This window comes from Rhinopithecus bieti, unplaced genomic scaffold, assembly GCF_001698545.2.
Source record: "Rhinopithecus bieti isolate Rb0 unplaced genomic scaffold, ASM169854v2 scaffold_8501, whole genome shotgun sequence".
Classification (NCBI taxonomy): domain Eukaryota; kingdom Metazoa; phylum Chordata; class Mammalia; order Primates; family Cercopithecidae; genus Rhinopithecus; species Rhinopithecus bieti.
In genome coordinates, this window is record NW_016805744.1 from 48,628 (window position 1) to 57,533 (window position 8,906).

Sequence of the window (8,906 nt, forward strand, 5' to 3'; positions counted from 1 at the left end):
ATTCTATTTTAGTTATTTGAGAAATCTTCAAACTGTGTTCTACAGGGGTTGAATTAATTTGCATTTCCACCAACAGTGTATATAGATTCCCTTTTCTCCACAACCTCAACATTTTTATTTTTGTTTCTTTAATTTCTAAGGTGTTAGTTATAATTTTTTTTCTAGAGCCCTATGTCTAGAAGAGTACTTTCTACATGTTCTTCTAGGGGTTTTAATAGCTCAAAGTCTTGCAGTTAAGTCTTTAAACTATATTGTGATATATTGTTTACATCGTGAGAGGTAGGGTATTTTTTTTTCTTCTGCATATGACTAACGAGTTTTCCCAGTATCATTTCTTAGACAGGGAGTTATTTTCTTTCTATTTCTGTTGACTTTATCAAAAGTAGGTTGTGCGAGTGTAGCTTTATTTCAGGGCTCTATCTTCTGTTCCATATGGTTTGGCTCTGTGTCCCCACCCAAATCTCACCTTGAATTGTAATAATCCCCACATGTCATGGGAGGGTCTGGGTGGGAGGTGATTAAATCATCGGGGTAGGTTTTCCCATGCAGCTCTCTGGGTAGTGAATAAGTCTCTTAAGATCCGATGATTTTATAAAAGGGAGTTCTTCTGCACATGCTCGCTCTTGCCTGCTGCCATGTCTTGCTATCCCTTTGGCTTTCATCATGAATGTGAGGCCTCCCCAGTCACATTGAACTGTGAGTCAATTAAACCTTTCTTTTATAAATTACCCAGTCTCAGGTTTGTCTTTATTAGCAGCATAAAAATGGACCAATACAGTCTATGTGTCCATTTTTGTACCAGAACCATGTTATACTGATGACTGTAGCTTGTAGCACAGTTTGAAGTCAGGTAATTCGATGCCTCCTGGTTTTATTTTGTTTGTTTGTTTAATGTTGCATTGCCTATCTTGGCTTTTTTTTTTTTTTCAATTTTATAACTTTATTTGATGTATTTGACAATCAGTGATTAGTTCTCATCCACATTGACTGTAGATTTTTGAAAGTGGTAACAGGTACATAGGTAACCAAAGTATAGAGCTTATTTGGTGAATCTTCATCCTCATTACGTTTTCTGGACAGCCACACACGGATTCGCTATGAGACATTCCTTATTCCTTTGGCCCAGACAGCTTTGTTGAGCCTGGTATCAATGCGCACATCTGGAGTTCCCATTTCCTTCATGGCAAATTTCCGAATCTCTTTGAGCGCCCTAGGGGCACGCTTCTTGAAGCCCACTCCATGGATGTGCTTGTGAATGTTGATGGTGTATTCTCGGGTCACCACCTCGTTGATGGCAGAAGGGCCCTTTTTCTTCTCGTCACCATTCTTTGCGGGAGCCATTCTGCCGGGTCCAAGTTGGAAAGCTATTTTGGCTTTTTAAAAAATTCTCCCATATAAATTTTAGAATAGTTTTTTTCCTAATTCTATAAAAATGGCATTGATAGTTTGATAGGAATAACAATCTGCAGGTTGCTTTAAGTGGCATGACATGTTAATTATATTAAATCTTCAAATTCATGAGCATGAAATGTTTTTCCATTTATTTGTGTTTTGTCTGATTTCTTTCAGCAGTGTTTTGTTGTTTTCTTTGTAGAGATATTTTACCTCCTTCGTTTAATGTATTCCTAAGTACGTCATTTTTTCTTTGTGGCTATTGTAAACAGAACTGTGTTCTTTTATTTACTTATTTTAACTGTGAACTTTTTATTGGCCTCCTGCTCCCCAAAGGGTATCCTCTTTCTGCTGGCTTAATGTCTCAGAACTTTGGTGTCGTTGGTCTCAGACACCACTTTGCCATACACTATCTGGGGGGTGGTGGTCTTTTGGATGATTTGCATGGAGTTGCTGCTGTCCAGGGCATCACTGGGATTGAAGTCTTCACCATCTTCCAGCAGGTGGCAGTAGATGGTGATCTCAGCCTCCAGCTAGATCTTGATGTTCAGCAGGGTCTTGTACTCCTGGGCCTGGCACTGCCCCTCTGCCCAGGTCTGTGCCAGCTCTGACTCCAGGTGCAGCAGGATCCCATTGATCTGCTCCATCTGCAGGGTGTAGCAGGCCTCCACCTCCCTCAGGCTGTTCTCCAAGCTAGCCTTCAGATTTCTCATTGAGTCCAGGTCAATCTCCAAGGACTGGACTGTACATCTAAGATCTGTGAACATCATCTCAGCAGCTACAACCTTGGCAGACTGCGTGGTGACCACTGTAGTGCTCTCCTCAATCTGCTGAGACTAGTACTTGTCCAACTCCTCTCGGTTCTTCTGAGTCAGCTCGTTGTATTGGGCCCGGATGTCTGCCATGATCTTGGCAGGGTCCTGAGCTTTGGGGCAACTACCTCCATGGTCAGCCCAGAGCTATCAACCTGGGCTTACAGTCCTTTTACTTCCTCTTCATGGTTCTTCTTCATAAAGAGCAGCTCCTCCATGAGAGCCTTGATCTCTGTCTCCAGCTGCAGCCAAGTGACATAGGTGTCATCAATGACTTTGCAAAGCCCATGGATGTCGCTCTCCACAGACTGGCGCATGGCCAGCTCTGTCTTATACCTGACTCTAAAGTCATCAGCAACAAGATGGACATTGTTGATCTGCAGAACGATGTGGACATTGTCCACAATATTTGTGAAGATCTGAGCCCTCAGGTCCTCGATGGTCTTGAAGTAATGGCTTGTCTCTGACCTGGGGTCCCATCTTCTGCAGGTGCTCCCAGATTTTGCCTTCCACTTTCTGGTTCTCGGTCCTCAGGCTCCTCACTCTGTCCAGGTAGGAGACCAGGCAGTAGTTCAGGTTTTGCATAGTCTTCTCATTCTGGATGCCTCCCATTCCTGTCAGACCACCGGCCATCCCTGCAGTCAGGACCCTGGACCCCATGCTGCCTCGGAAGCTGGTGAAGCAGGACACAGAGATCTGGGAACCAGAGCCCCCCATGCCTGCATAGACGCTGGCTGTGCTGCTGACCATCCAGGTGCCTGGACAGAGCCCAGGGACCGGTAGTTGGTGAAGAAGGTGGAGCGAGTGGTGAAACTCATGCTGTCCGGGGAGGAGAGCGAGAGGACAGGACTCAGGCTCTGTCAACGACCATAACTGTGTTTTTGATTTTGTTCTCAGCTTGAATGTTATTCATGTACAGAAAAGCTAGTCATTTGTGTATGCTAATTTTGTATCCTGAGACTTTGCTTAAGTCATTTTTTAGGCTTAGGGGTCTTTTTGTGACATCTCCAGTTTCCCAGGTAGATAATTATATAATCTGTGAGGATAATTTGACTTTCTCTTTTATTTAGATCCCTTTTATTTCTTTATCTTGTTTAATCGCTCTAGCTAGGACTTCCAGAACTATGTTGAATATGAGTGTTTAGAGTGGATATTCTTGTCTTATTTTTATTCATATGGAGAGTTCACCCAGCTGTTTCCTGTTCAGTATGATTTCAGCTGAAGATTTGTCACAGATGGCTTTACTATTTTGAGATGTTTCTTTAATGCCTAGTTTGTTGACAATATTTTTATAAATATTGGATTTTTTGAATGCTTTTTCTGCATCTATTGTGATAATCATGTTTGCTTTTAATCTTTACTTGATGAATCACATTTATTGACTTGCATATGATGAAACATTCTTGCATTCATGAATTAAAGCTCCCATGATTGTGAGAAAATTTTTTTATTTGATTATGAACTCAGCTTGCTAACACTTTATGGAGAATTTTTGTTTTAATGATCACCTGAAATATTGGCCTACAGTTGCTGTTGTTGTTGTGTCTTCACTAGATTTTGGTATCAAGATGATACTGGTTTTATATAAAGAGTTAGGAAGAAATCCCACCTTGATTTTTTGGAGTACAGAGGATTAGTACTGGCTTGTCTTTGTATATGTGGTAGAATTTGGTTGTGAATTCATCTGATCTAGGGCTATTCATGGTTGGTGGGTTTTCTAATACCAATGTATATATTTCTATTACTATTCTATAATGTATAATTTCTACTGCTAAATGTATAATTTCATTATACATTTTATTAATTTTTGCTGTGTTCAAGATTTTTGCTTCTTTCTGGTTCAATCTTGAGAGGTTGTGTGTATCCAGGAGTTTATCTATTTTCTCTAAATTTTTTAGTTTGCCTGTGTGGAGATGTTCATGGTAGTCTCTGAGGATGTTTTGTATTTATGTGGAGTTAGTTGTGATTTCACAACTCTAACATTTAAATAGATGCAGAATAAAAGTTTGACACATTCCCTAATGATAAATCTCTGAAAAAATTAAGTATAGGACAAATGCACCTCAAGCCAATAAATGCCACATATAACAAAAAAGTGCACAGTAAACAGCATACTAAACAGGGAAATGTAAGCTTTTACTCTGAAAGCTAGAACAAGACAAGGATGACCACTCTCTTCAGTCTTAAACATAGTATGAAATGTCCAAGACAGAGAAATTAGAGAATAAAATCAAAGGCATCCAGATTGGAAAAAAAAGTTAAATTATTATCATTTGCAGAAGACATAATCTTAAGTACAGAAAAGCCTAAGACTTTACTAAGAACTACTAGAAACTAACAAATTCATTAAATTTACAGAATACAAAATCCACATGCAAAAGTCAGTAGCATTTTGTAAACAATTAACTATCTCAAAATAAAATTGAAAACAATCCTATCTACAATAACTATAGTAACTATACTTTGAGATAAATGTAACCAAAAAGTCAAAACACCTTACATTATAATCTCAATAATATTAAAGTAATACATAATACACAAATGAAAAATATGAATTGGCATTAATATTGTTAAATATCTGCATTACACAAAATGATTTACAAATATAATGCAACCTCTATCAAAATACCAGTGACAAACTTCATAGGAACTTAAAAATATATATGTAAAATTTATATGGTACCATAGAAGACCCTGAATAGCAAAACCAATCAAGCAAAACAAAAAAGGCTGAAGGTATTAACCTACCTGGATTTGAAATATGCTACAAACCTATAGTAACCAAAACTGTATGATAGTTCAATTAAAAAAAGACACATAGGCTAATGGAGCAGGAGAGAAATGAGAAATATATTCATATACTTATAGCTGATTATATTAATAGGTGACAATCTTTTAGGGAAATGACAGTATCTTCAATAAATGGCATTAAGAAAACTTTATAGCCATATGCAGAGCAATAAAATTAGACCCTCATCTCACACCATATAAAAAAATCAACTAAAATAAATTAGATATTTAAATGTAAGGCTTGAAATTCTGAAACTAGTATAAAAAATATACAGTGAAAGCCCCATAACATTAGTATGGGCAGTGGCTTTCTACAATTTAACCTCAGAATCCCAGGGAACCAAAGAAAAAATAGAGGAGTCAGATTACTTCAAATTAAAAAGTTGCTGCACAGAATCTGATACAATCAACAGGATGAGACAACTAAAAAATGGGAGAAAATATGTGCAAATTATACATGTGACCGGGGTTTAATATCAAAATATATAAGAAACTCAATTATAGAACAAAAAACAAATAATACTAAAAACGAGTTAAAGGCTTATTTTTCAAAAAAGACATAGGCAAGAGATATAAAAAATGTTCAATATCAATTATTACCAGGAAAAGAAAAGCAATAAATAAATAAATAAAACTATGATTATCGACTCACTTCTGTTTGAATGACTTATTAAAAAGAAGAAAATATTAGTACAGGTGTGAAGAAAAAGGAATGCTTACACATTGTTGGTTTGAATGTAAATGAAAACAGCCATTATAAAAAACAAAATAGGCTGGGCACAGTGGCTCAGGCCTGTAATCCCAGCACTTTGGGAGGCCGAAGCAGGTGGATCACCTGAGGTCCGGAGTTCGAGACCAACCTGACCAACACGGAGAAACCGTGTCTCTACTAAAAATACAAAATTAGCCAAGTGTGGTAGCGCATGCCTGTGATCCCAGCTACTCGGGAGGCTGAGGGAGGAGAACCGCTTGAATCTGGGAGGCAGAGGTTGCGGTGAGCCAAGATCACACCATTGCACTCCAGCCTGGCAACAAGAGTGAAACTCCATCTCAAAACAAACACACAAAAATAAATAAAAAATAGAGACGTCTCAAAAAATTTAAAATAAAACTATCATGTAATACAGCAATTGTAATATTGGATATATATCCAAAACAAAACAGGAGAATTGCTTGAACTCGTGAGGTGGAGGCTGCAGTGAGCCGAGATGGCACTACTGCACTCCAACCTGGGCTACAGAGCAAGACTCCGTCTCAAAAAAAAAAAAAAAAAAAAAAAAAGACAATATGATATATATAAACAATGGAATACTACTTATCTTCAAAAAAGAAAATTCTATTATTTTCAATCACATGGATTAACCTGGAGGACATCACATTACCTGAAATAGGCCAGGCACATAAAGATTATTATTATTTTTGTGACAGTCTTGCTCTGTCGCCCAGGCTGGAGTGCAGTGGCGCGAACTTGGCTTACTGCAACCTCTGCCTCCCAGGTTCAAGAGATGCTCCTGCCTCAGCTGGGACTACAGGCGCCCGCCTCCATGCCCAGCTAATTTTTCTGTTTTCAGTAGAGGGGGTTTCACCACATTGGCCAGGCTAGTCTCAAACTCCTGACTTTGTGATCTGTCCGCCTCGGCCTCCCAAAGAGCTAAGATTACAGACGTGAGCCATGGCGTCCGGGACAGAAAGATTATTTCATAATTTTACTTACACATTGATCCTAAAAAAACGTAATCTCATTGAAGTAGAAAGTAAAATGGTGACCACCAGATACCAAGGTATTTAGAAGGGGGTTTTGGAAAGATGTCAGCAAAAAATACTTAATTATACTTGAATAGGAGAAATAATTTCAAAAGATTTTTTGTACAGCATGGTGACTATAGTTCATAATAACGTATTTGTATTTTTGAAAAGTGCTAAGACTATGTCACATGCTCTCACCACAAAAATGTTAACTATGAGAGGTAAAGCATTAATTATCTAGAATTAAACATTTGACAATGTATACACACTTCCAAAGTCATGTTTTACAGAATATTTATTTATTACAGATAATAACTGCATAAAAGACACTAAAAGGGCAGTTGTTGTTTATGGTCTCATGACTGGCCACTCTTTGTACACAGTAAACAAGTTTGTGAGCAAACTAATAGGATATGTTTCAATCAAAAGTTGCCATGATCTCCAAGTTCTCCAGAGAAAATGATCAATAAGTTGGCTACAGTTAGGTGACTAAGAATAGAAACTCTAGACTGAACTTCACCCACTAAAGAAACTATATAAGACTGAGAAATGCGGCCGGGCGCGGTGGCTCAAGCCTGTAATCCCGGCACTTTGGGAGGCCGAGACGGGCGGATCACGAGATCAGGAGTTTGAGACTATCCTGGCTAACATGGTGAAACCCCGTCTCTACTAAAAAATACAAAAGCTAGCCGGGCGAGGTGGCTGGCGCCTGTAGTCCCAGCTACTCGGGAGGCTGAGGCAGGAGAATGGCGTAAACCCGGGAGGCGGAGCTTGCAGTGAGCTGAGATCCGGCCACTGCAGTACAGCCGGGCGACAGAGCGAGACTCTGTCTCAAAAAAAAATAAAAAATAAATAAATAAATAAAAGACTGAGAAATGTTTTCAAATTGTAATATCAACATAAAAAAGAAACATTCCACATTTTAGATCCACAGAGGTCATTTTATTATTTTACAAACTTTAACATTCACACTTAAAAACAGAAGATTATGCATGGAAACATTAAGTTGTGCTATATCATAGAAAATTAAATTTTAAAAATTTCACTTACCATTAGCTCTCCTAAAAATTTAATTTCTGAGATATATTTTTTAGCAAATATTTGCCACACTTTGTGTAAGAATTTAATATTTTTCTTTTACAAGCAGAGAAAAAGAACACTAACTGACTTAATCCTCTCACCTATGGATACTGAATGCATTTTATCTTAATTAACTGATCTGAAAGTTGTATTGATAAGCAAACTCTCCAGTTAATACTAATTGTTTAGTACATAAAAAAAAAAAAAACTTTCTCATCAAAACCTACAAAGTGCCGTGTAAAATGACATGGCATAAAGACAACAATGAGAAAACCATAGCTATAATACAGAAAAAGAAGAAGGGCTGTGATGCATACATAGCTGGAATACACATAATAAAACAAAAGATACTTAGAAAATAAAGGAAGCATAATAATAGGAGACTTTAACATCCCACTGTCAACATTAGACAGATCAACGAGACAGAAAGTTAACAAGGATATCCAGGAATCGAACTCAACCCTGCACCAAGTGGACCTAATAGACATCTACAGAACTCTCCACCCCAAATCAACAGAATATACATTCTTCTCAGCACCACATCGCACTTATTCCAAAATTGAACACATAGTTGGAAGTAAAGCACTCCTCGGCAAATGTAAAAGAACAGAAATTATAACAGACTATCTCTCAGACCACAGTGCAATCGAACTAGAACTCAGGACTAAGAAACTCAATCAAAACCGCTCAACTACATGGAAACCGAACAACCTGCTCCTGAATGACTACTGGGTACATAACAAAATGAAGACAGAAATAAAGATGTTCTTTGAAACCAATGAGAACAAAGATACAACATACCAGAATCTCTGGGACACATTTAAAGCAGTGTATAAAGGGAAATTTATAGCACTAAATGCTCACAACAAAGCAGGAAAGATCTAAAATTGACACCCTAACATCACAATGAAAAGAACTAGAGAAGTAAGAGTAAACACATTCAAAAGGTAGCAGAAGGCAAGAAATAACTAAGATCACAGCAGAACTGAAGGAGATAGAGACACAAAAAACCCTCCAAAAAATCAATGAATCCAGGAGCTGGTTTTTTGAAAAGATCAACAAAATTGATAGACCGCTAGCAAGCTA

The 8,906-nt window shown here is 37.9% G+C and overlaps 2 pseudogenes; both read right to left on the reverse strand.

Annotated features, from left to right (window-relative positions):
- Positions 1-942: 942 nt before the first annotated feature.
- On the reverse strand, positions 943-1,361 carry LOC108530583 (60S ribosomal protein L31 pseudogene; annotated as a pseudogene).
- Positions 1,362-1,737: 376 nt separating this feature from the next.
- LOC108530581 (keratin, type I cytoskeletal 18 pseudogene) overlaps positions 1,738-8,906 on the reverse strand; it is an 11,592-nt pseudogene continuing 4,423 nt past the window's right edge.